The sequence below is a fragment of the Salmo salar genome, chromosome 12 (assembly GCF_965601325.2).
Source record: "Salmo salar chromosome 12, fSalSal1, whole genome shotgun sequence".
Classification (NCBI taxonomy): Eukaryota; Metazoa; Chordata; class Actinopteri; order Salmoniformes; family Salmonidae; genus Salmo; species Salmo salar.
In genome coordinates, this window is record NC_138302.1 from 74,093,772 (window position 1) to 74,117,580 (window position 23,809).

Genomic DNA, 23,809 nt, shown 5'->3' on the forward strand with positions numbered 1-23,809 from the left:
AACAATGTGATAAAGGCACAGGGAGAGAGGATAGGTAAAAAAGAATGACAGAGGAAGATAGGGAGCGAGGGTAAAGGGAAAGATGGATAGAGAGAGGGAGAGAGAGTGGGCTAGGTTTGAGAACATTGAGGGTTTAAACACACACACGCACACACACACCCCGGGTGACAGCCTTGAGTAGGCCTGACAGACTAAACATGTACGTCTGGAGCTAAAACCAGAGCTACTGTTTCTACAGAGACACAATCTCTCCATCTCTCCCTTCCTCTCTCGTCGACTGTCTTTTCACTCGCATCCTTGACCAAGTCTGTCCATGTTCTACTCCTAACATTTAAACACAGCTTTATCATGTCCTACTCCTAACATTTAAACACAGCTTTATTATGTCCTACTCCTAACATTTAAACACAGCTTTATCATGTCCTACTCCAAACATTTAAACACAGCTTTATCGTGTCCTACTCCTAACATTTAAACACAGCTTTATCATGTCCTACTCCTAACATTTAAACACAGCTTTATCATGTCCTACTCCTAACATTCAAATACAACTTTATCATGTTCTACTCCTAACATTTAAACACAGCTTTATCATGTCCTACTCCTAACATTTAAATACAGCTTTATCATGCCCTACTCCTAACATTTAAACACAGCTTTATCATGTCCTACTCCTAACATTTAAATACAGCTTTATCATGTCCTACTCCTAACATTTAAACACAGCTTTATCATGTCCTACTCCTAACATTTAAACACAGCTTTATCGTGTCCTACTCCTAACATTTAAATACAGCTTTATCGTGTCCTACTCCTAACATTTAAACACAGCTTTATCATGTCCTACTCCTAACATTTAAACACAGCTTTATCATGTCCTACTCCTAACATTTAAATACAGCTTTATCATGTCCTACTCCTAACATTTAAATACAGCTTTATCATGTCCTACTCCTAACATTTAAACACAGCTTTATCATGTCCTCCTCCTAACATTTAAACACAGCTTTATCATGTCCTACTCCTAACATTTAAATACAGCTCTATCATGTCCTACTCCTAACATTTAAATACAGCTTTATCATGTCCTACTCCTAACATTTAAACACAGCTTTATCATGTCCTACTCCTAACATTTAAATACAGCTTTATCATGTCCTACTCCTAACATTTAAATACAGCTTTATCATGTCCTACTCCTAACATTTAAACACAGCTTTATCATGTCCTACTCCTAACATTTAAATACAGCTTTATCATGTCCTACTCCTAACATTTAAACACAGCTTTATCATGTCCTACTCCTAACATTTAAATACAGCTTTATCATGTCCTACTCCTAACATTTAAATATAGCTTTATCATGTCCTACTCCTAACATTTAAAAACAGCTTTATCATGTCCTACTCCTAACATTTAAACACAGCTTTATATTGTCCTACTCCTAACATTTAAATACAGCTTTATCATGTCCTACTCCTAACATTTAAACACAGCTTCATCATATCCTACTCCTAACATTTAAACACAGTTTTATCATGTCCTACTCCTAACATTTAAACACAGCTTTATCATGTCCTACTCCTAACATTTAAATACAGCTTTATCATGTCCTACTCCTAACATTTAAACACAGCTTTATCATGTCCTACTCCTAACATTTAAATACAGCTTTATCATGTCCTACTCCTAACATTTAAATATAGCTTTATCATGTCCTACTCCTAACATTTAAAAACAGCTTTATCATGTCCTACTCCTAACATTTAAACACAGCTTTATATTGTCCTACTCCTAACATTTAAATACAGCTTTATCATGTCCTACTCCTAACATTTAAACACAGCTTCATCATATCCTACTCCTAACATTTAAACACAGTTTTATCATGTCCTACTCCTAACATTTAAACACAGCTTTATCATGTCCTACTCCTAACATTTAAACACAGCTTTATCATGTGCTACTCCTAACATTTAAACACAGCTTTATCATGTCCTACTCCTAACATTTAAACACAGCTTTATCGTGTCCTACTCCTAACATTTAAATACAGCTTTATCATGCCCTACTCCTAACATTTAAACACAGCTTTATCATGTCCTACTCCTAACATTTAAATACAGCTTTATCGTGCCCTAATGCTAACATTTAAACACAGCTTTATCATGTCCTACTCCTAACATTTAAACACAGCTTTATCGTGTCCTACTCCTAACATTTAAACACAGCTTTATCGTGTCCTACTCCTAACATTTAAATACAGCTTTATCATGCCCTAATCCTAACATTTAAACACAGCTTTATCATGTCCTACTCCTAACATTTAAACACAGCTTTATCATGTCCTACTCCTAACATTTAAATACAGCTTTATCATGTCCTACTCCTAACATTTAAATACAGCTTTATCATGTCCTACTCCTAACATTTAAACACAGCTTTATCGTGTCCTACTCCTAACATTTAAATACAGCTTTATCATGTCCTGCTCCTAACATTTAAACACAGCTTTATCATGTCCTACTCCTAACATTTAAATACAGCTTTATCATGTCCAACTCCTAACATTTAAAAACAGCTTAATCATGTCCTACTCCTAACATTTAAACACAGCTTTATCATGTCCTATTCCTAACATTTAAACACAGCTTTATCATGTCCTACTCCTAACATTTAAACACAGCTTTATCATGTCCTACTCCTAACATTTAAACACAGCTTTATCGTGTCCTACTCCTGACATTTAAATACAGCTTTATCATGCCCTAATGCTAACATTTAAACACAGCTTTATCATGTCCTACTCCTAACATTTAAACACAGCTTTATCATGTCCTACTCCTAACATTTAAATACAGCTTTATCATGTCCTACTCCTAACATTTAAATACAGCTATATCATGTTCTACTCCTAACATTTAAACACAGCTTTATCATGTCCTACTCCTAACATTTAAACACAGCTTTATCATGTCCTACTCCTAACATTTAAATACAGCTTTATCATGTCCTACTCCTAACATTTAAACACAGCTTTATCATGCCCTACTCCTAACATTTAAATACAGCTTTATCATGTCCTACTCCTAACATTTAAACACAGCTTTATCATGTCCTACTCCTAACATTTAAATACAGCTTTATCATGTCCTACTCCTAACATTTAAATACAGCTTTATCATGCCCTACTCCTAACATTTAAACACAGCTTTATCATGTCCTACTCCTAACATTTAAACACTACATCGGAGTGTTTCTGTATGCTTGTTTCTCCCTCAGCTGTGGTGGTGAAGCCAATGAGATAAAAAATCACACACACATCCCTTATCTCATGTCATCTCAGAAGAGAAAAAGCAAACTGGATAGAGAGAATGAGACAAAGAGAGAAAGAGAGAGAGGTAGTCCACTCAGCACTCCCATCAGTGGAGTATAAGTCTCTGTGCGTCAGGCTGCAGCTGGCCTCTCCAGCCTCTCCAGTAGCCAGCAGAGCAGAACAGATATACTGCCCTCCACACATCTGTCCATCCAACACTCCTCAGGGAGGGAGAGAGAGTGAGGGGGGTAACTGAAAGTAAGGATGAGAGGGACATGGAGAGAAAAAGATGAGAGAAAAATGGAAAGCCAAGAAGAAAAAGAGAGAAATAGTTGCAGAGAGGATGAGATAGGAGAGAGAGTGAGGGTGGGAGGGCGAGGAAGCTAGAGAGAGAGAGAGAGAGAAGGAGAGAGATGCAGAGAGAGAATGTTAGTTGGAAAATCACTGTGATTGGGTAATGAATTGAATGATTGGAGCTTGGCTGATTAAGTTGCAGAGGATGCCCGTTCTCCATCAACCAATCAACACGTTCCCTCATCATCCAATCAACACGCTTGGTTGGCCCTGTAGCAGTTACCTCATGGCGTTTTTTTCCTTCATTCTGTCTTTCCTCCCTCCCTCACTACATGTCATCCTGTCTTCAGCATAGCCGCAGTAGTCTTACTCAGTGGGAGAGAGAATTCTCAAAGCCACAATTACCGCAAAGAACTATCAATTTCCCCTTCAATTAACCCTGTGGGGAGAAAGGGAGAGAGGAATGGAGGGGGAAGAAGAGAGATTCAAATTTGAGACACAGCATTGTACCTCCTCGGTCCCCCTGGGGGTGCAGTAATAAATGAGGGGCCGAGGCGGAGGAGAGGGGAGAGAGGGTGAAGGGGAAGTGTAACACATCCTCAGTGGTGAACTTGACCCCAGTGCTGGGGGTCAAAGTGGTTACGGTAGAACCAGAGCCCCATCCCCATTACAGCTGAATACAGGCCGGCACAGGCAGCTAACGCTAATGCCCACTATATGCTAATAAAGAAGATGGTGGGAGGAGTCTCAAACCACAGCCCAGAGCTGCTGAAAGTGCTCTTCCCTGGGAGATGGAGAGAGGGAATAGGGGGAGAAGGAGAGAAGGAGAAAAGGAGAGCAGGGGGTAAAAAAGATAGAAGGAGAAAGAGTTGGGGAAAATGAGAGAAAGGGGGAGAGGACAATGGATAGACAGAAAAGGGGAAGGAGAGGAGGAGAGGAGGAGAGGAGGAGAGGAGGAGAGGAGGAGAGGAGGAGAGGAAAGAGGAAAGGTCTGTTTTTATGAGAGGGAGGGATGAAGGGGGTGTGGTTGTTCAGCCGAGCCTTGGCTAACAGCGCTCACCCCGGAACGACAGGGCATGTCTGCACCTCCCCCTCCCCTCTCCCCCTCTCTCCCCCTCTCTAAGCTGAGCTCCCTGGGGAGGGATCCCAAACCAAAACCAGCCTTCAGCAAAGTTCTGCAGGCAAACTTTCACAAAGCCCCCGAATGCTTGCCTGTCTGCCTGCCCGCCTGGCGACAGAGATGCATGCCAGGGTTTCAACGCAGCCCTCCCTCCCTCCCTCCATCTCCCCCTCCTCTTCTACTGCCCTCTACTTTCAGAAGCTTATGGGCTGTTTGCTGCTGACCTTTCAGATGAAGGGAAACAAGCGGAACCCAGAAACTGCCAATGAGTGATACAGGTTGCATACAGGCTTGTCGACCTTCGCTAAGCTAGCGTATGCAGTCCTGCCGTCGACGGGAGAGAGCACGGGCATTGTCCCGCTTGTTTTGCCAAGAGTCAATGGCTGCTTTTCAACTGGGTAATAAATGTTGCTAGTCCTTGAAGAAGAAAAATCATTTGTGTTTTCTCCATTACTTACTGATTGTAAATACTTCAAAAGAAAAACCTCACATAGGAAAAAAATATGAGAGAGAAAGAAAAAAATATGAAAAAGGACAGATGGAGAAAAAGGAAATCTGAATCTGTTTAACAGTCATAATGTCGTTTTCATCCAAAGATTTCAAAAGGATTTTTCCCTTTGTGTTTCGTTTCACCTGGGAGCACTATTCTTCAATTCATCCAATGAATGTGCAGGCTAACTAACAGAACACACTATTCAAACATCATATTAAAGTGTCTCTCAATAGATGCATTTAAGTCTACTTCATCAATGCATACATTTGGCCACATATTTCATTAAATTGAAAAACACTGAAAACATGCTTGTCACTGAGTTGTGAACCAAATGCAATTATTTAAGCATAAAAGGCCAGTGCTCAAGCTTTTTAAATGTAATTTCTATACCTAAGGAAGGTCAAATGTTTTATTGCGTCCAATTTACATACCGCGGACACTTCTTCTCTAATCTCTTCAGTACTGATGGACATGGATGTGTTAAATAGAGTAATAATTCAACAGCTTTTTTAATGGATGTGTTAAATAGAGTAATAATTCAACAGCTTTTTGATTTGGATGAATTTTTTTCATCACATTCACCAAGCATTTCAGACATTTAACCTTAGGGCAAGAATACATTCTAAACATTGATAAAAAAAATTGCATCATCATATGTATGGACACAACTTCTAAGAAAAGCTGTTAATGAAGAAGTATCGATCGTCCTTGCATTATAAAGCCTTGTCATTTGAATGAACTGGAGTAGGATAGAATATGTCTACTAAAATGTGTCTTAATAAGAATAAATCCTGCACATTAATTCAGATGACAGTTCCCTTTTAATGAAGGGCTTGAATGTACAGTATGTTGAGAGCAGAGAGGAGAGGAGAGGAGAGCAGAGAGGATGGTTAATTTGAGAAGGCAGCCGTGTCTTTACCTCCCGTGCCAGAGAGAGAGAGGGGGGAGAGAGAGTGAGAGTGAGAGAGAGAGAGAGAGAGAGAGAAGAGAGAGAGAGAGAGAGAGAGAGAGGAGAGAGAGAGAGAGAGAGAGAGAGAGAGAGAGAGAGAGAGAGAGGGGAGGAAAGGTTTGTGAATGTCTGAGAGGAGAGAAAGGAAAAAAGCGCCGTGTTAAGAGGAAGAGAAGAGGGGACGAGGAGAAGAGGCCACTACAGAGCGACTACGTTTGAGCTCTGACAGAGAAAAGAGCACTTAGACTGCTCGCAAAAACCGTGCACTGAAACGAAGAGAACCTCGATAGTACACACAGAATGTGTGTGTGTGTGTGTGTGTGTGTGTCACAAGAGCAGCCTTGTGAGTGACAGAGAAGCACATATGTACAGACATGTCTGTCTGACAACTGACGAAGGGAAAGAAAGGGGGATGAGAAAAGAAAAACGATTAAATTAGAGAGAAGAAGGAACTGGACGTGTGGCTAGATACCGTGCCACCGTGGAAGACATTCTGTAGAAAAATAAAACCCTGTCCTCTTTCCCTTTCCTCTCCTTTTCATCCTCAATCTACCAATACTGCTATCTTTCAACGCCGTATAGCATATAACCACAATTATGAGTCTGACAGTCTTAACAGAAAATGTCATTGTTGTTTTTAAACTCACTGTTTTCAGAGTTTTCACCGTACCATGCAGTGAGTGTATTTTAGAGGTGGGTGAGGTGTTTTGTAGAAATACTCTTTCCCCTCTACAATCTGTTTTAGATTCATTGTTAGAAATGACCAGATTGCATTTTCTGTATTATTTTTCTACAAAAACCAAAGCCAAACTATTTCTGAGTGTTATTTGGAACACTGCTTATATAAGATCAATACTAAATTGCAGATTTAGGATCACCCATACAGGGGTAAAAAAACACTTTTAGATAGTACTGCTTATTTCATCTTCCTTCTTCTCCTAATCACTCCTCTAGCTTCTCCTTTTTCCACCCTTCGTTCTTTTCTCTACTCTGTGTCACCCCTGACCAGTGGTCTCAGCCGGCTTCAGACTGCCGTGGTTTCAAAGTCCAGCGCCACAAAACACTCTTTCTCTTGTCTTTGTCTTTTTAAAGAGTGTATAACACACTGTGTGATGGAGAGAGAGAGGAGTCCTGGACAGCAGAGGTAATCTGACAGCATTAGGCTGCTTTTTTCCCCCGGAAAGAAGGGATGGGAGAGGAGAGGAAGAAAGAGCGGAGAAAGAGAGGAGGCCGAGTTTAAATCCCTCTACAAATGTCAGACAGCGAACAGTGACCGGGGGGCACAGGAACACACCTGGGGCATACACATATAAAGATACACACAAAACGGATCACACACACACCTGCCATATCGCACTGGACCACCACAGACCGGCAAAGACTTCTCCTCTTTCTGAGGAGGGAGGGATGTGTGTGGAAGGAGGGAGAGGGGATTACACAATTATTCAGATAACAGCTGGGGATAATTTAGTGGCAGATGTCCCTCGGTCAACAATGTCTGCCCCACCGCGCAGACACACGGGTTACAATGCTAGTCGAACACAGCCCGAGAGCAAAAGCCAGTCATAATCGATGGATACAAGCACTCCGTGTAACCTGCTCGCGTATCCAAACACACTAATCACCAACGGCAACAGAGAACTCATGCAAACACAAACACACAATGTTCTGAGATTTGCTTTACAAAAATACTATTTTTTTCTTTCTCTTTTTTTGTGGATGACTAGTTTAAGGATGAAAAATCTATTTCATGATAATATGATTTGGTGTATATGTTTTTTAAAAAGATGATAGATTCTTGAAAGATAATTTGAATACACATATTTGTATCTAAAAAGTCCATGGCAGGACAAATGTGAATAGTCATCATTGGGAGAGGGGCAACCTGTATCTCCTTCCTTTACCTGAGGAATTCTGTCTGAGGGGAACAACATGACTGACAGGTAACTGTGGTTTCACACACACACACACACACACACACACACACACACACACACACACACACACACACACACACACACACACACACACACGATCCCGCTGCATCCTTCCTTAAGCCCCTGTCTCTGTGTCTCTGTGTGATCTAAAGAGTCTCGTAGCTGCCGTGCTATTCTCCTATCTGTTTCTCTCTGCTATTCTCCTATCTGTTTCTCTCTGCTATTCTCCTATCTGTTTCTCTCTGCTATTCTCCTATCTGTTTCTCTCTGCTATTCTCCTATCTGTTTCTCTCTGCTATTCTCCTATCTGTTTCTCTCTGCTATTCTCCTATCTGTTTCTCTCTGCTATTCTCCTATCTGTTTCTCTCCTTCTCCCTCCCTCTCCACTGCTTTGAAAGGGCACACACAGGGATTCAGAGTCCTCACTCCCTATTGGGCAAAGCCACTTCACCTAGAGAACTACAGAGAGAGCGAGAAAGAGAGCGAGTGAGAGGACCTTTGAGTCTCATAACCTTATAATACTCTCAAACATTTCATGACAAATAAAGTGAAAAACACAAAAAAAATACATTTTAAAAAGATACATATTTTTCCCAAAATCATCAAGACAACATCCTTTTTTTTCCTCTCCAAATGTCACGAGTGAAAAAGAGTCAGCGAAGTCAGTTAATGCCATATGAATACATAAGCAAGGGGATGGATGGAGGGAGGGAAGGAGGGAAGGAGGGAGAAAGGAAAGGAAGGGTAGCTGTCAATCCGTCATCCCTAGCAGCACATTGTGATTTGGGTTAACACCGGTTAACAGATCTCTGTCTGTGGGTATATATCTAGCGCACTGCCCGCCGCAGCCTTTTTCTCATGCTAATAGTTGAAGTGGTCATCATGTCCCCCCCATCACTAATACCATAAAGGAGCAGCGTTTGCCAGCCTCTCAGCAGCGTTAGCCTGCGTTAGCCAGCAGCACCCCCATATTTTACGGATTAGTCAACATAATGAGATGCATTTATACGCTTGTTACTTATGTGGTCAACGGGTAGGAGGGAATGGGACTGGGTTCTGGAGAAGTTTTAGTTCGTTCCTATGGGGGTTTCCTTCATACCTCTTTACAATATAACATGCACACACATAACCAAGGAGACAAACTGAACACCATATACAACTATTGAACACAAACAAATGAAACACACAGTAATTTGCAAACTTTCCTATACTTTAAAACCTCAAAACCAAAACACAGCTTTGTGATGGGGGGGCGCAAGCTTCAGCATCATCAAACACAAATCTATGCTAAACCACTGAAGACACTCGTTTAGTGACAGCGTTTTCCTGCCGCTGGGGAACGTTCAGGGCTGAGTGGGAATCTGTGTCTGCTCCTCCTCCTGCATAAACCCTCCCGGAGTGGGAATCTGTGTCTGCTCCTCCTCCTGCATAAACCCTCCCGGAGTGGGAATCTGTGTCTGCTCCTCCTCCTGCATAAACCCTCCCGGAGTGGGAATCTGTGTCTGCTCCTCCTCCTGCATAAACCCTCCCGGAGTGGGAATCTGTGTCTGCTCCTCCTCCTGCATAAACCCTCCCGGAGTGGGAATCTGTGTCTGCTCCTCCTCCTGCATAAACCCTCCCGGAGTGGGAATCTGTGTCTGCTCCTCCTCCTGCATAAACCCTCCCGGAGTGGGAATCTGTGTCTGCTCCTCCTCCTGCATAAACCCTCCCGGAGTGGGAATCTGTGTCTGCTCCTCCTCCTGCAGAAACCCTCCTGGAGTGGGAATCTGTGTCTGCTCCACCTCCTGCATAAACCCTCCCGGAGTGGGAATCTGTGTCTGCTCCTCCTCCTGCATAAACCCTCCCGGAGTGGGAATCTGTGTCTGCTCCACCTCCTGCATAAACCCTCCCGGAGTGGGAATCTGTGTCTGCTCCTCCTCCTGCAGAAACCCTCCCGGAGTGGGAATCTGTGTCTGCTCCTCCTCCTGCAGAAACCCTCCCGGAGTGGGAATCTGTGTCTGCTCCACCTCCTGCATAAACCCTCCCGGAGTGGGAATCTGTGTCTGCTCCTCCTCCTGCAGAAACCCTCCCGGAGTGGGAATCTGTGTCTGCTCCACCTCCTGCATAAACCCTCCCGGAGTGGGAATCTGTGTCTGCTCCTCCTCCTGCAGAAACCCTCCCGGAGTGGGAATCTCTCTCGCCGTGCTTCAGCGGCTCCAGAGCTGGCCAGGCGGATTTCAGCGCGGCTGCCGTGGAACGCTCCTCTACAAGGGTTTATGCAGAGTTAAAGTTGCGTTCAGGGCCGTGCAGCTGTCCCCCATGCATCACTATAACCCTTTAATGAACGCATTAAAAACAGTGGCAGAAAGTTTAGTCCCATTGTTGTTTGGAACCAGGCTTTGCTGTGATCTGTTCCATCGGCAGCTGTTTGATTGACAGGTGGGCTGTCAGGCTGGCAAAGAGGGATGAAATACACCAACGGCTCTCTTATGACACCCTTACGAAGGGTCATAGGGGGAGGAGGAGACAGGTTGTGAATGGGGGAGACAGATGAGACAGGTTCTGAGGGTGAGGGGTGGAGGGGTGGAGGGGGAGACAGAGGGTGGGGGGGGAGGATATGGACTGAAGGATAATCCATAACACAAATACAGCTGTCAGACGGAATGCAAAGCCAGCCCAGTAATCAGTCTGGCTGGCCAGACCTATTTATGAGGATTCCATACCACACAAACACACACGCACACCACACACACACACACATTCTGTCATATGAACAAATCACCAACACACCATCTCTCCCCCAAACTTTCTCCCATGCACACAACCCCCCCCTCGTGCCCTATTTCTCTACTTCCACAGTCTGTCCATCCATGTCAAATCTCTAAGGTGTCCAAGATGAGTGAACATCATAGTCAGCAGACTGCCAGCTAGCTCCCTCCCCACCCAGACACAAACAGGCCGTGCTGAGGTTCTACAGGTTTATTGCCATAGTGCTTCCTCGTCACAGATTATTGGACCTGTCTCATCTTACTAAAACTCTACATCCACCTTTTTCCTGTTCCAGTTTCAGTTCCAGTCATCTCCCTCTCTAGCTCACTGCCCCAACCCTACCCCTTCCCCAAGCCTACACCCTGGTCCTGCTCACTGCCCCAACCCTACCCCTTCCCCAAGCCTACACCCTGGTCCTGCTCACTGCCCCAACCCTACCCCTTCCCCAAGCCTACACCCTGGTCCTGCTCACTGCCCCAACCCTACCCCTTCCCCAAGCCTACACCCTGGTCCTGCTCACTGCCCCAACCCTACCCCTTCCCCAAGCCTACACCCTGGTCCTGCTCACTGCCCCAACCCTACCCCTTCCCCAAGCCTACACCCTGGTCCTGCTCACTGCCCCAACCCTACCCCTTCCCCAAGCCTACACCCTGGTCCTGCTCACTGCCCCAACCCTACCCCTTCCCCAAGCCTACACCCTGGTCCTGCTCACTGCCCCAACCCTACCCCTTCCCCAAGCCTACACCCTGGTCCTGCTCACTGCCCCAACCCTACCCCTTCCCCAAGCCTACACCCTGGTCCTGCTCACTGCCCCAACCCTACCCCTTCCCCAAGCCTACACCCTGGTCCTGCTCACTGCCCCAACCCTACCCCTTCCCCAAGCCTACACCCTGGTCCTGCTCACTGCCCCAACCCTACCCCTTCCCCAAGCCTACACCCTGGTCCTGCTCACTGCCCCAACCCTACCCCTTCCCCAAGCCTACACCCTGGTCCTGCTCACTGCCCCAACCCTACCCCTTCCCCAAGCCTACACCCTGGTCCTGCTCACTGCTCACTGCCCCAACCCTACCCCTTCCCCAAGCCTACACCCTGGTCCTGCTCACTGCTCACTGCCCCAACCCTACCCCTTCCCCAAGCCTTCACCAGCCCTGGTCCTGCTCACTGCTCCAGACCCATCTTCAGCCAAAGGTCCAAGCCCGGGCCATTCCCATTTTTCCTCTCTCTCTGGGTCCCCCCATCACTCTTGCCATCTCCAGTCTCTCCAGTAATGGGTCATAAAGCTGGCCTGTGGCTGCCAAGCTCTCTCAAGAGACACTGATCTAATGCTTCCACACACATAATGACCCACGCCTGCCTGCCTGCTACACACATACTGTCATTTCCGTCCTATTCTCTCTCTCTTTCGGTCTCTTCCTCCCTCTATGTCTCTCTCCCATTCCCCAGGCCCATAGGAAACGGTCACTTCCTCTCTCTGTGCTGCAGGGTCCCTCCCTCCCACATCCATCAGCTCTTAACAGACTCACATTATGACTCTCTCTATCAAGCTCTCCATGTTCTCTCTCCCTCTCTCCTTCTATGTTCTCTCTCTCTCTCTCTCCTTCTATGTTCTCTCCCACTCTCCTTCTATGTTCTCTCTCCCACTCTCCTTCCATGTTCTCTCTCCCTCTCTCCTTCTATGTTCTCTCTCCCTCTCTCCTTCTATGTTCTCTCTCCCACTCTCCTTCCATGTTCTCTCTCCCTCTGTCCTTCTATGTTCTCTCTCCCTCTCTCCTTCTATGTTCTCTCTCCCACTCTCCTTCTATGTTCTCTCTCCCACTCTCCTTCCATGTTCTCTCTCCCTCTGTCCTTCTATGTTCTCTCTCCCTCTCTCCTTCTATGTTCTCTCTCCCACTCTCCTTCTATGTTCTCTCTCTCTCTCTCTCATTCTATGTTCTCTCTCCCACTCTCCTTCTATGTTCTCTCTCCCACTCTCCTTCTATGTTCTCTCTCCCACTCTCCTTCTATGTTCTCTCTCTCTCTCTCTCATTCTATGTTCTCTCTCCCACTCTCCTTCTATGTTCTCTCTCCCACTCTCCTTCTATGTTCTCTCTCTCTCCTTCTATGTTCTCTCTCCCACTCTCCTTCTATGTCTCTCTCCCACTCTCCTTCTATGTTCTCTCTCCCTCTCTCCTTCCATGTTCTCTCTCCCACTCTCCTTCTATGTTCTCTCTCCCACTCTCCTTCTATGTTCTCTCTCCCACTCTCCTTCTATGTTCTCTCTCTCTCCTTCTATGTTCTCTCTCTCTCCTTCTATGTTCTCTCTCCCACTCTCCTTCTATGTTCTCTCTCCACTCTCCTTCCATGTTCTCTCTCCCACTCTCCTTCTATGTTCTCTCTCCCACTCTCCTTCTATGTTCTCTCTCCCACTCTCCTTCTATGTTCTCTCTCTCCTTCTATGTTCTCTCTCTCTCCTTCTATGTTCTCTCTCTCTCTCTCCTTCTATGTTCTCTCCCACTCTCCTTCTATGTTCTCTCTCCCTCTCTCCTTCCATGTTCTCTCTCCCACTCTCCTTCTATGTTCTCTCTCCCACTCTCCTTCTATGTTCTCTCTCCCACTCTCCTTCTATGTTCTCTCCCTCTCTCCTTCTATGTTCTCTCTCCCTCTCTCCTTCTATGTTCTCTCTCCCTCTCTCCTTCTATGTTCTCTCTCCCACTCTCCTTCTATGTTCTCTCTCCCTCTCTCCTTCTATGTTCTCTCTCCCTCTCTCCTTCTATGTTCTCTCTCCCACTCTCCTTCTATGTTCTCTCTCCCACTCTCCTTCTATGTTCTCTCTCCCTCTCTCCTTCTATGTTCTCTCTCCCTCTCTCCTTCTATGTTCTCTCTCCCACTCTCCTTCTATGTTCTCTCTCCCACTCTCCTTTTATGTTCTCTCTCCCACTCTCCTTCTATGTTCTCTCTTCCTCTCTCCTTATATGTTCTCTCTCCCACTCTCCTTTTATGTTCTCTCTCCCTCTCTCATTCTATGTTCTCTCTCCCTCTCTCCTTCTATGTTCTCTCTCCCACTCTCCTTTTATGTTCTCTCTCCCACTCTCCTTCTATGTTCTCTCTCCCACTCTCCTTCTATGTTCTCTCTCCCACTCTCCTTCTATGTTCTCTCTCCCACTCTCCTTTTATGTTCTCTCTCCCTCTCTCATTCTATGTTCTCTCTTCCTCTCTCCTATGTTCTCTCTCCCACTCTCCTTCTATGTTCTCTCTCTCTCTCTCCTTCTATGTTCTCTCTCTCTCTCCTTCTATGTTCTCTCTCCCTCTCTCCTTCTATGTTCTCTCTCTCTCTCCTATGTTCTCTCTCTCTCTCTCTCATTCTATGTTCTCTCTCTCTCTCTCCTTCTATGTTCTCTCTTCCTCTTTCCTTCTACGTTCTCTCTCTCATTCTACGTTCTCTCTTCCTCTCTCCTTCTATGTTCTCTCTCCCTCTCTCCTTCTATGTTCTCTCTCTCTCTCCTTCTATGTTCTCTCTCTCTCTCCTTCTATGTTCTCTCTCCCTCTCTCCTTCTATGTTCTCTCTCCCTCTCTCCTTCTATGTTCTCTCTCTCTCTCCTTCTATGTTCTCTCTCCCACTCTCCTATGTTCTCTCTCTCTCTCTCCTTCTATGTTCTCTCTTCCTCTCTCCTTCTATGTTCTCTCTCCCTCTCTCCTTCTATGTTCTCTCTCTCTCCTATGTTCTCTCTCTCTCTCATTCTATGTTCTCTCTCTCTCCTTCTATGTTCTCTCTTCCTCTCTCCTTCTACGTTCTCTCTCTCATTCTACGTTCTCTCTTCCTCTCTCCTTCTATGTTCTCTCTCCCTCTCTCCTTCTATGTTCTCTCCCTCTCTCCTTCTATGTTCTCTCTCTCTCTCCTTCTATGTTCTCTCTTCCTCTCTCCTTCTATGTTCTCTCTCCCTCTCTCCTTCTATGTTCTCTCTCTCTCCTTCTATGTTCTCTCCCTCTCTCCTTCTATGTTCTCTCTCTCTCTCCTATGTTCTCTCTCTCTCTCTCTCATTCTATGTTCTCTCTCTCCCACTCTCCTTCTATGTTCTCTCTTCCTCTCTCCTTCTACGTTCTCTCTCTCATTCTACGTTCTCTCTTCCTCTCTCCTTCTATGTTCTCTCTCCCTCTCTCCTTCTATGTTCTCTCTCTCTCTCCTTCTATGTTCTCTCTCCCACTCTCCTTCTATGTTCTCTCTCTCTCTCTCCTTCTATGTTCTCTCTCTCTCCTTCTATGTTCTCTCTTCCTCTCTCATTCTATGTTCTCTCTTCCTCTCTCCTTCTATGTTCTCTCTTCCTCTCTCCTTCTATGTTCTCTCTCCCTCTCTCCTTCTATGTTCTCTCTCCCACTCTCCTTCCATGTTCTCTCTCCCTCTCTCCTTCCATGTTCTCTCTCCCTCTCTCCTTCTATGTTCTCTCTCCCTCTCTCCTTCTATGTTCTCTCTCCCTCTCTCCTTCTATGTTCTCTCTCCCTCTCTCCTTCCATGTTCTCTCCTCCTCTCTCCTTATATGTTCTCTCTCCTTCTATGTTCTCTCTCCCTTTCTCCTTCCATGTTCTCTCTCCCTCTCTCCTTCTATGTTCTCGCTCCCTCTCTCCTTCTATGTTCTCTCCTTCTCTCTTTGTCTCTCTTCTACACTCAGACTTCTGTGCATCACCATAAAATCTGCCCATGGCAACACGACTCTTCTCTCTCCCCTTTTCTCTCTTCATTCTCCCACTTTCTTCGGACTAGTGATGCTGTCTCAGTCTGATTCTGCTGGCTTTACTTTCCCCAACCCACGGGTCAGCATTTGGCACACACACACACACACACACACACACACACACACACACACACACACACACACACACACACACACACACACACACACACACACACACACACACACACACACACACACGCACACACACACACACACACACACACACACACACACACACACACGCACACGCACATGCACAGAGAAATATTCAGGCCTCCCGTTCTTCCCAATAACAGGTTCAATTAGAACCACATGTGTAATCATGGTTCAGACTAAGGTAATGTGGCGGGGGCTCAACACTCACATCAATCACCTCACTGATGACCACAGCCAGCGAAACACTACGCTCTCATCACCAGCTAGCTACCTCCACACACAAAACAAACTATCAAACTTCAACCTTTCAATTCCTAATAGAATATTTGTATTTTTTTTTATGAAAACATAGCACATTGTCTTCACTTTTAGGCTAGCTCCCAAAAAACAACCAGCGTATCAGCCATGAACTGGAGACGCAACCATTTCATTTGTTCCACAGAATCTGTTTTAATGGAAGTGCCGTGATGGATGCAAATATCTGGATATCCACTGGGTCAAATCCTACACATATCTGTCATGTATCGCTGGCTTTACACCTCTCTTCAAAAACACTTTGTAGCAGCAGATAAGCCACTCAACCAATGGCAGGAGAGGTTTCATGTACATGGGGATAGAGAGTGTGATGGACAGAGCGAGTCCAGAAAAAAGTGTTCAGTATTAGCAACTCTCGGGACATTAAAAACTTCACACACACTACTGTCCATCTCACTTGACTAGAGCCAATATGAATTTAGAATGGCACTCTCTCACACTCACACAAAGACACTCACAGGTGGGTACTCAAGGTAAGAACACTTATAGTAGGTTTATGGACCACCATAATAATGTTGCTGTGCATTAAGCCCAACATAGGTTTTGAAGCGGTGAGATGATTCATATTATAGTAAAACAGTCAACACAGTTGTATAATTTGATAGTATAGTTAAGTAGTCACATATTAGTGTGTTTACTGTCCGCCTTCTGACGATCTGGAACATGTTCTAGTCACACCCAGGCTCTGACATACGCCCTGTTAAAACCCTGAATACAGCCCCCCCCCCCCCCCCACACCCAGGCTCTGACATACGCCCTGTTAAAACCCTGAATACAGCCCCCCCCCCCCCCCCACACCCAGGCTCTGACATACGCCCTGTTAAAACCCTGAATACAGCCCCCCCCCCCACACCCAGGCTCTGACATACGCCCTGTTAAAACCCTGAATACAGCCCCCCCCCCCCCCCACACCCAGCCTCTGACATACGCCCTGTTAAAACCCTGAATACAGCCCCCCCACACCCAGGCTCTGACATACGCCCTGTTAAAACCCTGAATACAGCCCCCCCCACACCCAGCCTCTGACATACGCCCTGTTAAAACCCTGAATACAGCCCCCCCACACCCAGGCTCTGACATACGCCCTGTTAAAACCCTGAATACAGCCCCCCCCACACCCAGGCTCTGACATACGCCCTGTTAAAACCCTGAATACAGCCCCCCCACACCCAGGCTCTGACATACGCCCTGTTAAAACCCTGAATACAGCCCCCCCCCACACCCAGGCTCTGACATACGCCCTGTTAAAACCCTGAATACAGCCCCCCCCCCACACCCAGGCTCTGACATACGCCCTGTTAAAACCCTGAATACAGCCCCCCCCCCCACACCCAGGCTCTGACATACGCCCTGTTAAAACCCTGAATACAGCCCCCCCCCACACCCAGCCTCTGACATACGCCCTGTTAAAACCCTGAATACAGCCCCCCCCCCCACACCCAGGCTCTGACATACGCCCTGTTAAAACCCTGAATACAGCCCCCCCCCACACCCAGCCTCTGACATACGCCCTGTTAAAACCCTGAATACAGCCCCCCCCACACCCAGGCTCTGACATACGCCCTGTTAAAACCCTGAATACAGCCCCCCCCACACCCAGGCTCTGACATACGCCCTGTTAAAACCCTGAATACAGCCCCCCCCACACCCAGGCTCTGACATACGCCCTGTTAAAACCCTGAATACAGCCCCCCCCCCCCCCACACCCAGGCTCTGACATACGCCCTGTTAAAACCCTGAATACAGCCCCCCCCACACCCAGGCTCTGACATACGCCCTGTTAAAACCCTGACTACAGCCCCCCCCCCCCCCCCCCCCCCCCCCCTCACACCCAGGCTCACATACGCCCTGTTAAAACCCTGAATACAGCCCCCCCCACACCCAGGCTCTGACATACGCCCTGTTAAAACCCTGAATACAGCCCCCCCCCCCACACCCAGGCTCACATACGCCCTGTTAAAACCCTGAATACAGCCCCCCCCCCCCCACACCCAGGCTCTGACATACGCCCTGTTAAAACCCTGAATACAGCTCCCCCCCCACACCCACACCCAGGCTCTGACATACGCCCTGTTAAAACCCTGACTACAGCCCCCCCCCCCCCCCCCCCCCCCCCCCCCCCACACACACACACACATGCTTTGCCTAACTACAACCAAAACATGTTCAAACACATAAACATTGTCTATCTGTTCCACCCTGATAGTGTCATCTAATCACTATTACTGGTGTGTTCTGTTTCACTAAATCACAACTGAAACTACAGATACCGCTCAGCTTTCCTTTTACTAAATACACCATGATAGAAAGTACAAAAACATTTTACACACTACACAGATATAAGAAATATATTCTTCACCACACAGAAAATTCTGCAATATCAGGAACTCAACAAATCAGAAAAGAAAATGTGTGAGAAAAAGATGGCCAGGACAAATTCAACAACAGGACATGAAAAACCGTCAGCTGCAGAGGATAATCATTTTTAAAAAGTGTCTGATTCTACCGTCTGCAGCTGGACACACACACACACACACACACACACACACACAACAGCAGACAGAGCGGCAAGAGAGTCAGCCTTTTTCTGACACCTAGCTTCCTGACTGTGTCCACTTCATTTCCAAATCACTTCTTTCGCCTCTCAAATACCCTCTCTTTTCTTTCATTATATTCTTTCTTTTTCTCCAAATGTTCATTTTCTCAAACTGCTTTTCTCACATATTCTTTATTATTATACTCTTCTTATCTAAAATATTCTTATTTTTCGTAGAGAGCAAATAGATAGAAAAGTAATAAAGTACTTTTAGTACATCTAATTTCCTAATAATTACTATGCAACTACCATCTTAAATAGAGTGGAAAATGTCCCCCTCTCCTTTTCTCCCATGTATGCTGAGAGTAGAGACCTTCCCTGCTGCAGTCTCTCTCAGCCCAATAGCAGGTACTGTATGACTCTCTGAGCTGAGGTGCTTCAGTAATGATAATAGAGTCATTCAGCAGACACTTTTATCTCAAGCCACTTCAAATGATGTCATATCTTCAGTATATGTGGCCCATGCAGGAATAAAACCGCAACTCTGGAATTACAATCATTAAGCTCCAACCAACCAGGTTCTCCTCAGTCTTAAAGACTGGTGTGGATCTCTACACCACAGAACACACAGAACACACTGCGGAGAGAACTGCATGCTCTCCCTCACCATCAACTCTAAAGCTTTCCCAAAGAAACACTCAGTTCAGTTGACTTTTCTCAACACTTTGGTTATGAGCAGAGTCAAATAAAAGTAGAATAGCACAAAAAAATAGAATAACACAATCAGAAAGATGAAATTAGGTCAATTCAATTCAAATACAATCTGGACATAGCTAAAGGAGGTGAACTGCTTTTAGTAAAATCTAAAACGTTTTAAAATACCCTTTTTAAAAAGTGCCTGGTGTTAATTAATTAGTGGGCCTAATAATAGGCCTATTACACTTGTTTATTCAGTTGGAAATTCCCTTCAATTTCTTATATTCTTAAGGAATAAAAACTGGAAAATGATTTTATAAATAACCCTTTAATCTGGTCAGAGAAGAAAATCAGACCAGGTGTGTTTGTGAACAATTAAAAGACAACTTGAACGGCAATCCTGAAGTTATACGGGTGTGAATATATTTTATGCCACCACACATACCACCAACCAAATCCATGTTTTCCTGCCTGGCAGGGGAGTTATTACACGGCTATAAAATGTGAAATACAGCTCTTTCATTCCAGCTAAATATTCTATTAAACCTCCATCAGTGGTGCAATTAAAACAGTGTCACCGTCGCGTTGCGGAAATGCCACCGGTGGCACGCTCAGCCTCGGAGCGAAGGACAGGGGGACAGGAGCCACAAAACAACAGGGGACAAGGAGAGAGGGAGGGAGGGAGAGAGCGAGGCAGGGGGAACACACTAAATAAAATTAATTATGCCAAATGCGCCCCAGCGTCCATCAATCAAGAGGAAATAACGGCCATGTCAGCGCGCGCCCATATGATCTGCCTTTTTCTTTTTAATGTCAGACAGACCGACAGCACCGCGCTGCAACCAACAGCAATTAATTGTCATTTCATTTCTCCCTCCATCCCTCCATCATGCGGGACATCACTCCGTCTGACATGCGGGACTGTCCCAGCTGAAGGCTGATATTTAGTCTACAGCGCTCAGGGACGGTGATTTAGGGAGATTTATGGGTGTGCTCAAATTTACAAAATCAACCGCAACAAGGTATGGCTTTGGTGTCTGACAACTTCTAGGCCTACATAGCCTTGTTTGAGACAGTGAAATTATTTTAAAATGAATTATAAGTTTATTGATTTAGTAGAAAGCAGATTGGAAATTATTGAAATTATTTTGTAGGAAATAATAAAACAAAGAAAAAATGGCATAATAGGATATGATGAATTAATTAATATTAGTGAACAAATCCCTAAACGCTGCACTCTCAAATGTCTCCTCACAAAAGCTCACCTTAAAAGTTTAAAATGAGTAGGCTATTTGTTCTTGTGCATGCGACGCGTCCGACTATTCTGTTGATTTGGCCTACAGCACCCGTTTGCCTCATTTTCAACACACGTATACCTTTTTATAATTTGTGGATAACATTTTTATTCATATTCCTAATAGGTCTACATTTAATATGCGTCAGTTGCTAAATATAGATTTTCATAAATAAATATAATAAAGATTGTGAGAATGTTTGTCTATACTTTGTCTTTGGAGTTATAGGCTACAATTATTCCTACCTAGAAACAAAATGAAGAAGTTACGCTAATAACGCTAATAACGCTAATAACGGAATCTTTTCTGCTTTTCATGCATTTGGCTTTTATATCTGATGTCAAATTATTCCGACTGTCGGTATAGCCGATTCTGATATATAGATTATGCATGATTAATAACCGATAATTATCAACGTGTTAAATTATTCCTATGCACTTCATGCCAACTTTGATTTTGAAGCACAATTTCACGTAGGCCTATCACCAGCAGTAGGTCTATAACCTATTGTTTGATAAACGGAACCAATAACAATAACCTGCTGTTTCAGTAGCCTTCTATTATATTTGATCCAATTGTGATTAAAATAAGAGGGACGCTATCATAAAGACCAACTGTTCATAGGCTACCATCCAAGTCAGGAAATTACAAGCCCAAAAGCTGCAGACAAAACAGTTTATAAGAGGACTGATAAACTATTTGATTTAAAAGTTTGACCGTGAAAACTAAATATTTAAGCAAATATTTACATTTAGGCCTATTAGTCTTATTGTGTAAATTAAATCTAAAATAACCAAAAGGCCTAATATTAGGCTAAATGCGGGCCCTTAATATACATGTTAATTCAAATTCAACGATCTGAGCTCGATTAAGGCCTCATTCGGTGTGTGGTGAACGGGCATTCAATGATCAGAAGGAATTCAAAACGATGGCCGAATGGGTGTGTAAAATTAACACCAGTTATTGGAGGGGCGTTTATAATCAGTTATTTCCAATTGACTCTTTTGGCGTTCGGGCGGCTGAGCACCTCCGTGCATTTGTTACTTTCAGCCAAATTCACTCCGGGTATCTTTGCATCTTTGTCTGAAAAGTTTTGTTGTTTAATGAGCGAGCGTTTGTGAACCTGACACCTTCCATAAGCCGCGAGGCAGCACGCTGCCGCTGCCCCTCCAGTCTACAACTCTTAGGCTATTTCATACCTAAAGTAAAGAAATAAAAAGCAATTCACTAATAAAGTATAACGGATTTCATATTAAAACTGCAATATGTTATTTTGATAGCACGTGTTTATCTAGGGGAGAGGCCGCGAGAAAATCGCTCGTGGGTCCTTGCCATTTTCAACGAACTTTTTCTATTGTAGATCATGAAAAACGGCTTCATAGTGTATGGTCTGAAGAGTGGCTGATCAACCGTTTCATGTGGTGACTCTATAGTGCATGCCAGCCTTGCTGAAACTAACATTAGACAATAATAGCCTAGTCACTAACCTAGCTTAATCGATATTTGGTTGTTATTGGTACATAAGACTTATGTTGAAAACAATGACAGCCGTAAACAAGTCCAATTGTTGCAGTGTTCTGACTCAATAACACGCGCGCACACTTTCACTATTGGAGAAACACACGCAGAGAAAGAGAGAGAGAGAGAGAGAGAGAGGAGAGAGAGAGAAGAGAGGAAAAGTACACGGAAGAAGTATATGTAGATAAGTGTATCAACCTGTTCTTGAATTCTGAAGAAGTCAACTTTCACACCAGTGGTTGGACCATGTGGACAGCCCCGTTTCAGCTCGGCGCAACACCACCCGGCGAGTCCACTCTCGGCGACAAAGACGCAAACCAAACAGAACTAAAACTGATCAGTCTTGGGATCTAAGATTGGTATCGCAGGACCATTACGTTCAACTACAACCGTGTTCGTTATAATTAGTCCGTCCTTGCTTCCTTTCTTTCCCTTTTGTTGTGCGTCCTCTCTCTCTCGGAGTGGGCACTGTAGTGAAGTCAGAACAATACTAGACTAGCTAGTTTCACTAACTCACACACAGGCTGCATGCGCAGCCCTCCGGGAAGTTGATGGAGAGAAAGCACGGAGCTTTTCGGGCTGTTCGTGGCCTCCCCTTACTCTGTTTTGATCCTGCTATCTCGCTGTTATTCAGATCCTAACCCCTCCACAAGTCCCAATGACGATACTCGATTCAGTTTTTGGCATCCCGTCTGTCGCTCGCTCGTTCGCTGGTAAATCAGTGATGAATTACTCGGGTTGTGTGTTGGTTGAGGATATGTTGGGGGACAGTTTGCTCTCTACCGTAATGCCTCTAAAATAGGTGCGCGATCACATCTCGCCGTGACTCACTAGCGGCGGAGCATAATGACAAAACACTGCACATGAAGGCAGCCAGTGCGAGGTGCCAGACTGCCATGTATAAGTGCGTGTGCGCGTGCGTGCGTGTGAGCGCCTGGTGAAGGCACTGATCTTTTGACCTCTCTGCATCGCTGCTGAGTTTGTCTATTGTGGAGCCAAGCAGCAACAGATGTTCCTCTATACAGAGAGAAACCTTGGAAACTGTTAACAACAAAGTATTCTCTAAACAACAACGCCGTTATTTTATTTTATTTGTATAGTAGGAAGATATTTTGATAGAGTTACATAAGATTAATGAGCTATTCAATATTTGTAAACCAAGTTTGACTTGACTCCTCCTGAACTATTTCCTAGTTTAGTGCTTTCATTTGCTAATTGACATAATCTGGGTCAAGAAAAAATGTCAGGAAGACAGACTCAGGAGATGTTTAAAGAGTGACTGCCCCTAAAAACCAACAAATCTCTTTGAAAACGGTCTATGTGGTATCGATATGAGTCCGAAAAAAATGTATTTTAGTGTCAAAATCGACTACAAAGTGTAAATAGAACATTTTTGGTCATAAAGTCAGTCTTGTCAAAATTCAATGTTTGGAACCTGAGTGTGTCAATGGGTAAATGAAGGTTGGGTTTGGACTACAATTATGTCAACAATTCATGCCCCCCCTTTTGCCGATTAACTGGTGTTTTCTGGGAAAAGACTGGGCGAATTTGCTTTGCATGGGTGGGTGGAGACCTCTCCTTAGGAGGACCAATGGAATGGTCGAAAATGAGCAAACCCCACACACCCGGGGCACCGGGTCGCGCAAAACGAACTCGCCCACTGAAACTTCTTCCCAGACAAGACCTGTGATTAGTACTTGCCCTGGCTCGGGAAATAGCTACCAGTGAAA

General features: G+C 44.9%; 1 protein-coding gene across 1 annotated transcript in view; it reads right to left on the bottom strand.

Moving 5' to 3' along the window:
- The window catches only part of LOC106565700 (forkhead box protein P4), a 182,401-nt gene extending 159,541 nt beyond the window's left edge, over positions 1-22,860 (bottom strand). Inside the window, exon 1 of the mRNA XM_082959567.1 lies at positions 22,278-22,860. The gene's annotated coding sequence lies outside the window, so the exon portion shown is untranslated. The remainder of the gene's footprint in view (positions 1-22,277) is intronic.
- Between the last annotated feature and the right edge of the window lie 949 nt (positions 22,861-23,809).